The sequence below is a fragment of the Saccopteryx bilineata genome, chromosome 8 (assembly GCF_036850765.1).
Source record: "Saccopteryx bilineata isolate mSacBil1 chromosome 8, mSacBil1_pri_phased_curated, whole genome shotgun sequence".
Lineage (NCBI taxonomy): Eukaryota > Metazoa > Chordata > Mammalia > Chiroptera > Emballonuridae > Saccopteryx > Saccopteryx bilineata.
The window spans coordinates 75954416-75969336 of NC_089497.1; the positions used below are offsets into that span (position 1 = coordinate 75954416).

The window sequence follows — 14921 nt, forward strand, 5'->3', positions numbered from 1 at the left end:
GGCGGCGGCCCACGGCGCACTTCCTCAGTTCCCAGCCGCCCCATCACCAAAAATGGGAAAGGAAGGAAACAAGGAGCGAGACAGCGGCCACAGGGAGAAAAGGAGCCCTGGTCTCGGCATCGGGGTGAGGCCAGTGGCAGGCCGGGGAGAGGGCTCGGCGATCCAGGCGAACTCCGCTGCCGGCCGACGCAGAGGGAGACAGCCCGCGATAGCCCCCGCCCAGCTCGGCGGGCGCGCCCGACAGTCCCCGGCACCCACCCGGTCCCCATCCCGACCGCGCCCGGCCAAGTCCGCGCTCTACTCACGCTCCGAGCTCCTCCAGGATCCGCGGCTCTAGCCGCATCGGGTCCCAGCCCCGCGGGCGGCGGCGGCGGCGGCGCCGCCGAGGGAGAGGCGAGCGGGCGGCACGGCTCCCGCCTCCTGGCCCCTCTCCCCCGCCGCTCCGGAGCTGCCCGGCCGGGCCGAGCCCTGCCTCGCCGGCGGCCCCAGGCCCAGCGGCCGCGGCGGCAGCAGCTGCCCGAGACCTCAGCGGCCGCAGCGGCGGCACCGGAACTGCCGCTTTCTCCTTCTCGTTCCCTCGACTCGCTAGCCCCCGCCACACGCCCCCGCCCCCGTCTCCTTTCTCTGTCACCCCTGTGTTTTTTTCCCTTTTGTTTCCAGAATAAACTTTATTGGTCTCCTTTTCCGCTCACATCGTGTAAACAAACAACGAACTCATCCCCACCCCCTAGACTCCCCCCCTCCTCTGGCAGAGGAGGGTAGGAGCTGAGGAGGGGCTGGGCCTCTCAAAGCCCCGGAAGCAGATGTGCAAAGGCGGAAGTGAAATTGCCGTGACCAGGAGGGGAAGTGGGCAAATCGGGTAACAATGTGCTGGTGCGGCTGCGCCTTGCGTTTCCGCCCGAAGTTCGGGTGTTGTTGAGGATGTTTTTCTAGGGTGCGTATGTTTAATGCTCCATCTTTTGCGGTGATGAAGTTGTGTGTCATCCTAGGATGGCAAAGGTGTCGTATGTCGGTTTCTACGAGCATCAGGCGGGCTGAGGTAGAAATAAAGAAAGTTGTAGGTACCGGGAGCTCGTGAGTTCATTCACTTGACACCCACGGAGGAAATGAAATTTCCTCTCGTTTGGGGGCTAGAGAAGTGGGGCGCGGTGGCTAACCGCGGCTTGTCAGTGGCTAACCAGAAGTGGTAATAGATACTAGAAAGGCGGCCTTTTACGAAGCGTTACTGCGCGTCCTTCTGCCAACGTAAGGTTAAGTAGCCCATCCCGAAAAAGGAATGCACAGCGACAGCCTTCTTCAATCCTTGACTCAGGGGAGACCTTTTGAAATGCCCTCTGCCCCTCCTTTTTTTCTTTTTCTTTTTTTCCCAGATATGAATCAGCTTGTAGGATTCAATTCTGACTATTCAGAAGGCGTGGAATTTTCGCGTGGTGCCCACAGAGAGTTCAAAAAAGCCATCTTGGTTATTAATCAGATTCAAGGTGGTGCTTTGGTACTGCATACCACAGAATCCTTTTTTCTTGAGTAATGGGATCTGTTGTCTTTTAAGAGTACAGCTGATTAGGGCCCAGTTTTTGCTGTATTTCTCCCCCTTGTGGTATTTCATTGTATTGAAAAGGCACTGGAGTGATACAAGTCCTCAAACGTCGGCTCTCCCTTGAATATTTCAGGAACAGAGGACTTGAAAGTGACCCAGCCCAGAAATGTTACAATGCAACTAATCAAGAAGAGCTGAATCCTGACACCACATGTTCATAGCCCGTCGTGAACGAGATCAATTTCTCTATGTGGTCATCGTTTCATGGCTATATTTCTGTATATCTTGTGTTTTCTTAAGCTCTGGTTTTCATCTCACATTCCAGAGGTCTGTGTTTCTAAATATTTTTCTTGAACCAGTGTTTAAGAACACTGTGTTACTCCAGAACAGTAAATTTATTTATTTTTTTCAGTTGAATTACTAGTCAAAGTAAACCTTAAGGCAATATTTCCCAAATTGTGCTTCCAGGCAGTTTCATGAAAGATTACTAGGTAGTCCTTGGTAGGGAAAAATTCTGGTAGGTATATTTTTCCTTATACAATTTTTAAAAAAATGAATTTATTGGGGTGAAACTGGTTAACAAAATCACTCAGGTTTCAGGAACCACATTCTACAACACATATATCTGTACACCTTATGGTATTTTCACTGCCCTGCCAAGTCAAGTCTTTGTCCATCAGCATTTATTCCCCCTGTACCCTCCACCAATCATACTCCAGATAATAATTTTTAATAAGAATATGATAATTTTCCTTACCTGTGGTGGTGCAATGGATAAAGTGTCAACCTGGAACGCTGAGGTCCCCAGTTCAAACTCTGGGCTGGCTTGCTCAAGGCATTTATGGGAGTTGATGTTTCCTGCGTCCCCTTCTCTCTCTCTTTTGTCCAAAATGGACAAATAAAATCTTTAAAAAACGAAAATTATAATTATATTATTATTTTTGTTATGTGATAATCTTTTAAGAAATTGTGTCAGCAGAAAATGACGTATCTGTTACTCAAATATATGATTATTCACTGGTGCAATAATAGCATTTACTACCCAATTCACACTTGATGCATTTGGTTTATTTTTTTTATTTTTTATTTTTTCTTTGTATTTTTCTGAAGCTGGAAACGGGGAGAGACAGTCAGACAGACTCCCGCATGCGCCCGACCAGGATCCACCTGGCACGCCCACCAGGGGGCAACGCTCTACCCACCAGGGGGCAATGCTCTGCCCCTCCCGGGCATCGCTCTGTTGCAACCAGAGCCACTCCAGCACCTGGGGCAGAGGCCAAGGAGCCATCCCCAGCGCCTGGGCCATCTTTGCTCAAATGGAGCCTCGCTGCGGGAGGGGAAGAGAGAGACAGAGAGGAAGGAGAGGGGGAGGGGTGGAGAAGCAGATGGGCGCTTCTCCTGTGTGCCCTGGCCGGGAATCGAACCCGGGACTTCTGCACGCCAGGCCGACGCTCTACCACTGAGCCAACCGGCCAGGGCGCATTTGGTTTATTTAGTGACCATTGATCTATCATGTGCTTGATCTTGCTGCCGAAGGTATTTGCGCTATTATGACAAAACTCATTGCTCAGGGCCCTATGCAAGAAGAATGTTTAACGGGTAAAGTTGAAATAGGGATTATTAGACCGTACATCAAACAAAAAAAGAGAATGCTTCAGAATTAAAGAATTGCAGCCTAAATATTCTAAATGTCCAAGATGAAACTAATGTTCCTTTTTTTTTTTTTAATGAGAGAGGAGGGGAGATAGACTCCTGCATGAACCCAACCAGGATCCACCTAGCAATCCCCATCTGAGGACTATACTCAAATCAACCAAGCTATCCTCTGTGCCTGAGGCTGACAATACAACCAACCAACCGAACCACTGGCTCTGGGAGAAGAGCTATAGCAGGAGGGGAGAGGGAGGGACCAGATGATCGCTTTTCATGTGTGCTCTGACTGAGGATGGAACCCAGGGTGTCCACATTCTGGGCTGAAGTTCTATCCATTGAGCAACCAGCCAGGCCCACCACTATTCCATTCTAACACATTGCAAATATGATAACAGTTTCTTGCCTTTTGAATTTATTTCCACTGGAAATAAAGATAATATATTCAAATGTGTATGTTCACCAACCCATTCTCTAGTAGCATTTAAGTAACTACCAATCTAGAAGTAATTTGGAAACGAGTAAAAATATACCAAAGGATAAGAGAGTGAACTACTTTATAGCACATAATTCAGTTATGGTCAGAAAACATACTTTTAAGATTTCAGTTTTTTTCAACTTGTTAAAGTTTGGTTTGCCCCAGAATGCCCTATGTGCACTTATTTAAAAAAACAAACAAACATGTTATGTGTCTTTTGAGTGTAATGTTCTATAAATGTCAATTAAACTTAATTGACGCCCTGGCCGGTTGGCTCAGCGGTAGAGCGTCGGCCTGGAGTGGGGGGGACCTGGGTTCGATTCCCGGCCAGGGCACACAGGAGAAGAGCCCATTTGCTTCTCCACCCCCCCCCTTCCTCTCTGTCTCTCTCTTCCCCACCCGCAGCCAAGGCTCCATTGGAGCAAAGATGGCCCGAGCGCTGGGGATGGCTCCTTGGCCTCTGCCCCAGGCGCTAGAGTGGCTCTGGTCGCAGCAGAGCGACGCCCCGGAGGGGCTGAGCATCGCCCCCTGGTGGGCAGAGCGTTGCCCCTGGTGGGCGTGCCAGGTGGATCCTGGTCGGGTGCATGCGGGAGTCTGTCTGTCTCTCCCCGTTTCCAGCTTCAGAAAAATACAAAATAATAATAATAATAATAATAATAAACTTAATTGACATTAATATAACTTGGTTATATTGTTAGGTCTTCTTACTGGTTTTCTCTACTAATTCTACAGCTTCTGGGAGAGGAGCATTGGTGTCTCCAACTGTAATTGTGTATTTTTCTATTTCTCCTTTCACTTCTATGGATTTTTCATTTCGTATGTTTTGAAGCTCTGTTGTTAGGATGCACACATTTAGCATGATAGGTTTGTTTTGCCTTACCTGTGATGGCTCTGTGGATCAAGGAATGCTGAGGTCCCTGGTGTGAAAGCCTGGGCTTGCCTGGTCAAGGCACATTCGGGAAATGCAACTACTACAAGTTGATGCTTCCTGCTTATTGCCCCCCTTCTCTCTCTTCCTCTCTCTAAAATTAATAAATAAAATCTTAAATAGAGTATGTTTTATGAATTGTCTCTTTATCTTTATGAACTATTTCTTCTTTCCCCTTGTAATAGCATTGTTCTGAAATCTATTTTATCTTATATTAATATAGACAATCCAGCTTTCTTTTGATTAGTTTTTCTGTGACAATCTTTTTCTTTCTTCATATTCATCTTTCTGTATTGTTATATTTAAGATGGGTTACTTGTAGACAATACATAGGATTTTTTAAAAAGTTCATTCTGACAATTGCTGTGTTTATATGATTTTTATATTTAGTGTAATTATTGATATGATTGGATTTAAGCCTATTATTTTATTATTTATTTTCTGATTTTCTTTGTTTTCTATTTTCAGTTTTTTTACTTGTTTGAATATTTCTTAATATTATATTTTTATGTATATTGTTCTTTTTGGTTATAGCTCTCTCTCTCTCTTTTTTGCAGTTGCTCTATGGCTTACAGTATACATATCTAAACTTTCACAGTGTACTGAGTGTTAACATTACATCATTTCAAGTAAAATGTAGAAAGATACCTTGCTATTATATAGGTCACTCTATTCCCCTTCCCCTCACTGACCTTTATGTCATAGTTGGTATATGCATTATATTTATTTATCTTAAAAACTTATGTCAGAGTTTATTTGAGCCAAACTTATGATGTATGCCAGGCAGCAAGATCTCAAATGCTCTAGAGAGTAGCAGTTTTGCAGCTTCTTTTATGCTTTTGAAAATAAGGACGGAATATACATGAAGGCGGGAGAAAACAAGGTGGGGGTTGGATTACAGGATAGTTAACAAGATTAACTGCTCTCTTGAGGGTTAATACCCCCTTTGAGGGGTATTACTTCTGGTATATCAAAGGTATGTTAACTCAGATGCACAAGAACAATGGGCAGGGCTGGCTTAAAGCCTTTCACTACAGAAGTTGTAAGACTGAGTTGTGACTACCCACTATGACCTGCCTAGTTAACTATTTATAGTCAGATCACCCTGTGAGGTTACTTTCTATAGAACCTATTTTTTTCATTTACACTTACCCCTTTTGATCATAAATCAATCTGAAGGATGCATTGTTGACAAACTTTTTGGTCCACTAGTTTGTTCTCACAGGCCTAGGAAGCTGCATTCCTAGGGCGTGTCAGTATTGATGTCATGTTGTTGACTATTGGGGATGGGGCAATACTATAACCGTGGGATCTGAGTTGAGGCTTAATTTTTCCCAAAAGACATAGACAGGAAAATGAAAGGCAATCAGGTCTTAAGGCCTTCAGTGTGAAAATTGTTGGAAGTCATTTCTATCCTGTGAACTATCATGACCTGAGTTTTGCCTTCTGGCTCACTTTTCTATATCTGGCAAGTAGTATAGCATTGACATAAATCATGAAAAAAGCTCTAACAATTATACATGTTCAATAATTATAAACAGTTGGACAATATAGAAAAACTCAGACAAGTATAACTATTATGACTAATATCATTAAAGACAATCAAACAAAATGGATTTAATCCATCAGTATTCAGGGCTTATCAATGCCTTAGGATTGCTGTCTACCTCTGTATCAGCAGCTTCTTGTTCTCAAGGAGTCTTTGATGTTGGTAGCCAGATGTCTATTAGAGGTTAGGAACCTAATAAGGTCCCTTCCAATGAGATTGGAGAGTGTCTTTTATTTCATGTCTTTTCCAACATGCAAAATCTCCAGGTAGCAATTAAATTATATTTTTTTCTTTCCTCTCCCAAGATCTTCTGTGTTTATTCTCTCTCTGTATCTGTGTGTTGTGCTGGAGGTTTAAGGTTTGAGCCCTTTATACTAATTGCTTGAGACTTCACAGAGGTGGGCAGGGAAATGGTGATGTCACTGTCCTCTTCAGGAGCAACATAAATGATCTTTAAAGTCTTTTTCTCCTAGGAGCTCTCTGAAAAACGAAGTGGTTACCAACTTGGCATTATCTTGAAGTGACTCTATCAAACCTTGGCAATAGTGTAAGATGTCTCTTTCAATAGTGTCAGCTCATAAGCTCCTTCATATACAGCCAGCTTAAATACACTGTGATGATTTCAGGGAGCCAGGAAGAACCAAAAGGCCATCTTGGGTTTTCCATAGCCCTGACTTGTTTAATTTACAACCATTCTTTACCTATACAGTATACCCCATTTAAAAATGCTTCCTATGCAATTTAAAATATTTTGAGGTGTTCCAGGAGCCCTTCTGGTTTATTTGTTCTGAGGGAAGCCAGGGCCATGTTGTAAGAACATGCAATGATGTTATGAAGAGTTCCATGCAGTGAGAAACTGAGGTCTCCTGTCAACAGCCATGTAATGAGACATCTCTGGAGGACCCTCCAGTCCTTGTCAGGTCTTCAGAAAACTGCATTCCAGGTGATAGCTTGACAGAAATCTTATGAGAGAACTTCAGCCAGACTGTCCAGCTAAGTTACTCCAAGATTCTTGACCCACAGAAATTGTGATATAGTAAATATTTGTTGTAAGTTGCTAAGTTTTGGAATAATTTGTGATACAACAATAGATAAGTAACCTATCCACTCTGAATATTCTTTTTTATAACATCCTGTTCTTGTTTTATAGATGCCCTATCTTCCATAATTTCACAGGACGTTAGTAATTTTTATTTGTTTCTTTTCCTCACTGTATCATCTCTAATTCTTCTGAGTTTCTTTCTTTCTTTCTTTCTTTTTTTTTTTGATTCAGGATAGTTGATAAAAATTCAAAGAGATGGAAGTGGACAGTGGACACAGATTCTGGGAGTGAGGTGGTGAGAGAGGAGGCAAACAAATGACAAATGCCTGCTACAAAAATTTAAAAAAGTGAATTGAAGAAAAAGATTAAACATCTTATAAGAGAAGCATATCTCTGAATATATTCTAGAGATCTTTTTTGTTTTATTTAGGAAATTAATTTTAACAAGGTGACATTGATCAATAAGTGTACATAGATTTCAGGCAAACATTACTCCATCATTTAAATAGTCAATTATGTTGTATATCCGTCACCTAAAGCCAAATCATTTTCTGTCACCTTATATTTGTCTCTTTTTACACCCTTCTCCCAACTCCCTTCCCTTCCTCTGCGTCTCCCCTTCCCTCATAACCACTGCACTCTTATCTATGTTCATGAGTCTCAGCTTTGTATCACACCTATGTGTAAAAATATACAGTTTTTAGCTCTTTCTGATTTACTTATTTCACTTTGTATAATGTTCTCAAGGTCCATCCATGTTGTCGTAAATGACCCTATGTCATCATTTTTTTGGCTGAATAGTATTCAATTGTGTACCATATCTTCTTTGCCCAGTCCTCTGTTGAGGTACACTTTGGTTGTTTCCATGTCTTGGCCACTGTGAATAATACTGTGATGACCATGGGAATGCATGTGTTTTTACATACCAATGTTTTCAAGTTTTGGTGATAGATGCCCAGTAGAGGGATTGCTGGGTCATAAGGTAGTTCTATTCTTAATTTTTTGAAGAATCTCCATACTTTCTTCCATAATAGTTGTAATAATTTACATTCCCATCAGCAGTGAATGAGGGATCCTTTTTCTTTACAGCTCTCCAACACTTGTTATTACCTGTCTTATTGATAATAGCTAATCTAACAGGTGTGAGGTGGTATCTCATTGTAGTTTTGATTTGCATTTCTCTAATAGCTACTGAAGATGAGTATCTTTTCATTTATCTGTTGGCCATTTGTATGTCTTCTTGGGAGAAGTGTCTGTTAATGTCCTCTCCCCATTTTTTAATTGGATCACTTGCTTGTTTGTTGCTGAGCTTTGTGAGTTCTTTGTATATTTTGAATATTAACCCTTTATCAGATCTGTTGTTTGTGAATATCAGTTCCAATTTTGTTGGCTGTCTTTGTGTTTTATTGTCAGTTTCTTTTGCCATGCAGAAGCTTTTTAGTTTGCTATAATCCCATTCATTTATTTTTGCCTTTACTTCCCTTGCCTTTGGGTTCAAAATCATAAATTGTTCTCTATGGCCAACGTCCATGAGTTTAGTGCCTATGTTTTCTTCTATGTAATTTATTGTTTCAGATCTTATGTTTACATCTTTGATCCATTTTGAATTGATTTTATGTGCAGGGGGACAAATTATAATCAAGTTTTATTCTTTTGCATGTGGTTTCTTAATTTTCCCAGCACCATTTATTGAAGAGAATTTCTTTTCTCCATTGTGTGTTTTAGGCTTTTCTGTCAAAAATGATTTGACCATATACATGTGGTTTTGTTTCGGGGCTCTTGATTTTGTTCCATTGGTTCGTGCGTCTATTTTTCTGCCAATGACATGCTGTTTTGATTATTGGGCTCTGTAGTGTAATTTGAAGTGAGATATTGTAATTCTGTATTTCTAGCTTTGTCCTTTTTTTCTCAGGTGTGCTTTGGCTATTTGAGGTTTTTTTTGGTTCCATATAAACGAGGTGATTTTTTGTTCCATTTCTTTAAAAAATGATGTTGAAATTTTGATGGGAATTGTATATATTAAATTTGTATATTGCTTTTGGTAATATGGCCATTTTAACTATGTTGCTTTTTCCAATCCATGAACATAGAATATTTTTCCATTTCATTATGTTTCTTTCAATTTCCTTTATAATGCTTTCTAGTTTTCAGCATATAAATCCTTTACATTCTCTGTTAAGTTTATCCCCAGGTATTTTATTTCTTTTTTGTTGCAACTGTAAAAGAGATTATTTATTTGAGTTCATTATCCAAAGTTTTATTGTTTGCATATATAAAAGCAATAGACTTCTGTATATTAATTTTGTATCTTCTGGCCTTACGGTATTGGTTGATTCTTTCTATTTGTCCTTCTGTGGTGTCATTGGGGTTTTCTATGTACAGGACCATGTCATCTGAAAAAAGTGAAACCTTTACTTCTTCTTTTCCAATATGAATGCCTTTTATTTCTTTAGCTTGTCTGATCACTCTGCCTAAAACTTCCAGCACTATGTTGAATAGGAATGAAGAAGGTGGGTAGCCTTGTCTTGTTCCTAATTTTAGAGGAAAAGCTTTCAGTTTTTCACTATTTAGTATGATATTAGCTGATGATTTGTCATATATAGACTTTATTATATTGAGGTGTTTTCTTTCTATTCTGATTCTATTGAGTATTTTAAACACAAAGGGATGTTGCATCTTTATTATTATTATCATTAATTTTAATGGGGCGACATTGATAAATCAGGGTACTTATGTTCAGAGAAAACATCTCCAGGTTATTTTGACATTTGATTATGTTGCATACCCATCACCCAAAGTCAAATTATCTTCCGTCACCTTCTATCTGGTTTTCTTTGTGCCCCTCACCTCCCCCAACCACCTCCCTCTCCTGCCCCCCACCCCGTAACCACCACCCTCTTGTTCATGTCTCTGAGTTTCATTTTTATTTTTATGTCCTACTTATGTACGGAATTATATAGTTCTTAGATTTTCTGATTAACTTATTTCACTCAGTATAATGTTATCAAGGTCCATCCATGTTGTAAATGATCCGATGTCATCATTTCTTATGGCTGAGTAGTATTCCATAGTATATATGTACCAAAGCTTTTTAATCCGCTCGTCCACTGACGGACACTTGGGCTGTTTCCAGATCTTTGCTACTGTGAACAATGCTGCCATAAACATGCAGGTGCACTTCTCCTTTTGAAATTTTTTTTTGTATTTTTTCTGAAGTTGTTAACGGGGATGCAGTCAGACAGACTCCCGCATGCGCCTGACTGGGATCTACCCGGCATGCCCACCAGGGGGCGATGCTCTGCCCATCTGGGGCGTTGCTCTGATGCAACCAGGGCCATTCTAGCGTGTGAGGCAGGGGCCATGGAGCCACCCCCAGCGCTCGGGCCAACTTTGCTCCAATGGAGCCTTGGCTGTGGGAGGGGAAGAGACAGAGAGGAAGAAGAGGGGGGAGGGGTGGAGAAGCAGATGGGTGCTTCTCCTGTGTGCCCTGGCCAGGAATCGAACCCGGGACTCCTGCACGCCAGGCTGACACTCTACCACTGAGCAAACAAGCCAGGGCCGCATTTCTCCTTTTGAAACAGTGCTATGGTGGTGTTCTTGGGGTATATTCCTAAAAGTGGGATAGCTGGGTCAAAGGCAGTTCAATTTTTAATTTCTTGAGGAATCTCCATACTGTTTTCCACAGTGGCTGCACTAGTCTGCATTCCCACCAGCAGTGCAGGAGGGTTCCCTTTTCTCCACATCCTCTCTAGCACTTATTCTGTGTTGTTTTGTTGATGAGCACCATTCTGACTGGTGTGAGGTGATATCTCATTGTGGTTTTAATTTGCATTTCTCTAATGATTAGTGATGTTGAGCATTTTTTCATATGTCTATTGGACATCTGAGTGTCCTCTTTGAAGAAGTGTCTATTCATTTCTTTTGCCCACTTTTTGATTGGATTGTTTATCTTCCTGGTGTTGAGTTTTACAAGTTCTTTATAAATTTTGGTTATTAACCTCTTATCAGACATATTGTCAAGTATGTTCTTCCATTGTATAGTTTGTCTTTTTATTCTGTTCTTATTGTCTTTAGCTGTGCAAAAGCTTTTTAGTTTGATATAGCCCCATTTGTTTATCCTTTCTTTTATTTCACTTGGAGATAAATTTGCAAATATGTATATTGCTGCGACAGATGTCGGAGAGCTTTCTGCCTATGTTTTCTTCTAAGATGCTTATGGTTTTACAGCTTACATTGAAGTCTTTTATCCAATTTGAGTTTATTTTTGTGAATGGTGTAAGTTGGTGGTCTACTCTCATTTTCTTTCAAGTAGCTGTCCAATTTTCCCAACACCATTTGTTAAAGAGGCTGTCAAAGACATTGTATGCTCTTACCTCCTTTGTCAAATATCAATAGTCCATAAAGGTGTGGGTTTATTTCTGGGTTCTCTGATCTGTTCCATTGATCTATATACCTGTACTTATGCCAGTACCAGGCTGTTTTGAGTAAAAGGGCCTTGTAGTATAACTTGATATCATGAAGTGTGATACCTCCCACTTTATTCTTCCTTTTCAAGATTGCTGAGGCTATTCGTGTTCTCTTTTGGAACCATATAAATTTTTGGATTATGTGTTCTATATCTTTGAAGTATGTCATTGGTATTTTAATTGGTATTGCATTGAATTTATAAATTTCTTTGGGTAATATAGACATTTTAATGATGTTTATTCTTCCTAACCATGAGCATGGTACGTGCTTCCACTTATTTGTATCTTCCTTGATTTCTTTTATTAATGTTTTATAATTTTCCGAGCACAAGTTTTTAATCTCCTTGGTTAAATTTAGTCGTAGGTACTTTATTTTTTTGATTGCAATAGTGAAGGGGATTGTTTCCTTAATTTCTCTTCTGACAGTTCATTGTTAGTGTATAAAAATGCCTCTGATTTCTGAGTATTAATTTTATATCCTGCCACCTTGCTGAATTCATATATCAGGTCTAGTAGTTTTTTGACTGAGACTTTTGGGTTTTCTATATACAATATCATATCATCTGCAAATAATGATAGTTTTACTTCTTTTCAATTTGGATGCCTTTTATCTCTTCTTGTCTAATTACTGCGGCTAGGACTTCTAGAACTATGTTGAATAGCAGTGGTGAAAGGGGTACCCTGCCTTGTTCCTGATCTTAAGAGGACTGCCTTTAATGTTTTGTCCATTGAGTATGATGTTGGCTGTGGGTTTGTCATAGATGGTCTTTATCATGTTGAGGTATGTTCCCTGTATTCCCACTTTGCTGAGAGTTTTGATCATGAATGGGTGCTGGACTTTTTCAAATACTTTTTCTGCATCTATTGAAATTATCATGTCGTTTTTCTACTTCCTTATGTTTATGTGATCAATCACATTGATTGATTTGCAAATATTGTACTAGCCCTGCCTCCCGAGAATAAATTCCAATTGGTCATGATGTATGATTATTTTCATATATTGCTAGATCAGGTTTGCTAATATTTTGTTGAGGATTTTAGCATCTAAATTCAACAGGGATATTGTCCTATAAATTTGTGTTGTCTTTGCCTGGTTTTGGAATTAGAATTATGCTCGCCTCATAAAAGGAGCTTGGAAGTCTTCCTTCTTCTTGAATTTTTTGAAATAGCTTGAGAAGGATAGGAGTAACTTCTTCTTTGAATATTTCGTAGAATTTACTTGTGAAGCCATCAGGCCCAGGACTTCTCTTTGTTGGGAGTTTTTTGATAACTGTTTTGATCTCATTTCTTGTAATTCGTCTGTTTAGGTTTTCTGATTCTTTCAGATGAACTTTTGGAAGATTATATGTGTCAAGGTATTTGTCTATTTCATCTAGGTTGTCTAATTTTTTGGCATATAGTTCTTCATAGTATTTTCTTATAATATTTTGTATTTCTGTTATGTCAGTTGTTATTTCTCCACTTTCATTTCTTATTTTATTTATTTGAGTCCTCTTTTTTTTTCCTGGTGAGTCTGGTTAAAGGTTCGTCGATCTTGTTTACCTTTTCAAAGAACCAGTTCCTTGTTTCATTGATCCTCTGTATTGTTTCTTTAGCCTCTATGTCATTTATTTCCACTCTGGTCTTTATTATTTCCTTTCTTCTACTACCTTTGGGCTTTACTTGCTGTTCTTTTTCTAGTTCTTTTAGATGCAGGGTAAGTTGTTTATTTGAGCTTTCGGTAGCTTCTTAAGGTAAGCTTATAATGCTGTGAACTTCCCTCTCAGGACTGCTTTTGCTGTGTCCCATAAATTTTGAGTTGATGTATGTTCATTATCATTCATTTCTAGGAATTTTTTTTCTTCTTTGATCTCATTGTTTACCCATTTGTTATTTAATAACATGCTATTTAGTTTTCAAGTGTTTGAGTATTTTTCAGTTTTTCTGTTGTGGTTGATTTCTATTTCATGCCATTGTGATCAGAGAAAATGCTTGATATGATTTCAATCCTCTTAAGTTTGTTGAGACCTCTTTTGTGCCCTCACATGTGGTCTATCCTAGAGAATGTACCATGAGCACTTGAAAAGAATGTATATTCTGCTGCTTTAGGGTGAAAGGTTCTGAAGATATCTATTAAATCGAGTTGATCTAGTGTGTCCTTTAAGTCTGCTGTTTCTTTGTTAATTTTCTTTCTTGAGGATCTATCTAGTGATGTTAGTGGGGTATTGAAATCTCCTACTATTATTGTATTACTGTTGATTTTGCCCTTAATGTCCATCAAAGTCTGCTTTATATATTTAAGTGCTCCTTTATTAGGTGCGTAGATATTTATAATGGTTATATCTTCCTGTTGGATTGCTCCCTTATCATTATATAGTGACCTTCTTTATTCCTTACTATAGCCTGTGTGTTAAAGTCCATTTTGTCTGATATAAGTATTGCTACCCCAGCTTTTTCTTTCATTTCCATTCGCATGAAATATTTTTTTTATCCTTTTACCTTCAGTCTATGTGCATCTTTTGTTTTGAGGTGTTTCTCTTGTAGACAGCATATGTATGGGTCCTGTTTTCTTATCCATGCAGCTACCCTTGTCTTTTGATCAGATCATTTAAGCCATTTACATTTAAGGTTATTATTTATATGTAGTTGTTTATTGCCATTTTATTCTTTGAAGCTGTATTCCTCTTTTGCTATATTATTTCCCCCCTTTGATCTGTTTACAACAGGCCCCTTAGCATTTCTTGTAGCATTGATTTGGTTGTAGTGAATTTCTTGAGGTTTTTTTTTTTTTTTTTTTTTTTTTTTTTTTTTTTTTTGGTCCGGTAAGGTTTTTATTTCTCCTTCAATTGTAAATGATAATCTTGCTGGATAAAGTAGTCTTGGTTGTAGGCTCTTGTTCTGCATTACTTTGAATATTTCTTGCCATTCCCATCTGGCCTCAAGTGTTTCTGTTGAGAAGTTGGATGTCATTCTTATGGGGGTTCCTTTGTAGGTGATAGCCTTATTTTCTCTAGCAGCTTTTAATATTTTTTCTTTATCACTTAGCTTTGGTATTTTAATTATGATGTGTCTTGGTGTAGATTTTTTTGGGTTTCTCTTTAATGGAGTTCTCTGTACTTCTTGAACTTTTGAGATGTTTTCCTGTATCAATTTTGGGAAGTTTTCAGCTATGATATGATTGAACAAAGTCTCTATCCCTTGTTCTTTCTCTTTTTCAGGAACCCCTATGATGCGATGTTATTTCTCTCCATGTTGTCATAGAGCTCTCTTAGAGTTTCCTCAGACTTTTTTA

At 39.6% G+C, this 14921-nt stretch overlaps 2 protein-coding genes across 3 annotated transcripts in view; one reads left to right on the forward strand and one right to left on the reverse strand.

Annotated features, from left to right (window-relative positions):
* Nucleotides 1-718, reverse strand: part of PIK3CA (phosphatidylinositol-4,5-bisphosphate 3-kinase catalytic subunit alpha) — a 97457-nt gene extending 96739 nt beyond the window's left edge. For both annotated transcript variants that reach the window (XM_066241845.1, XM_066241846.1), the window contains exon 1: nucleotides 306-718. The gene's annotated coding sequence lies outside the window, so the exon portion shown is untranslated. The remainder of the gene's footprint in view (nucleotides 1-305) is intronic.
* A 95-nt stretch (nucleotides 719-813) lies between these two features.
* Nucleotides 814-14921, forward strand: part of ZMAT3 (zinc finger matrin-type 3) — an 87960-nt gene continuing 73852 nt past the window's right edge. Inside the window, exon 1 of the mRNA XM_066240704.1 lies at nucleotides 814-934. The gene's annotated coding sequence lies outside the window, so the exon portion shown is untranslated. The remainder of the gene's footprint in view (nucleotides 935-14921) is intronic.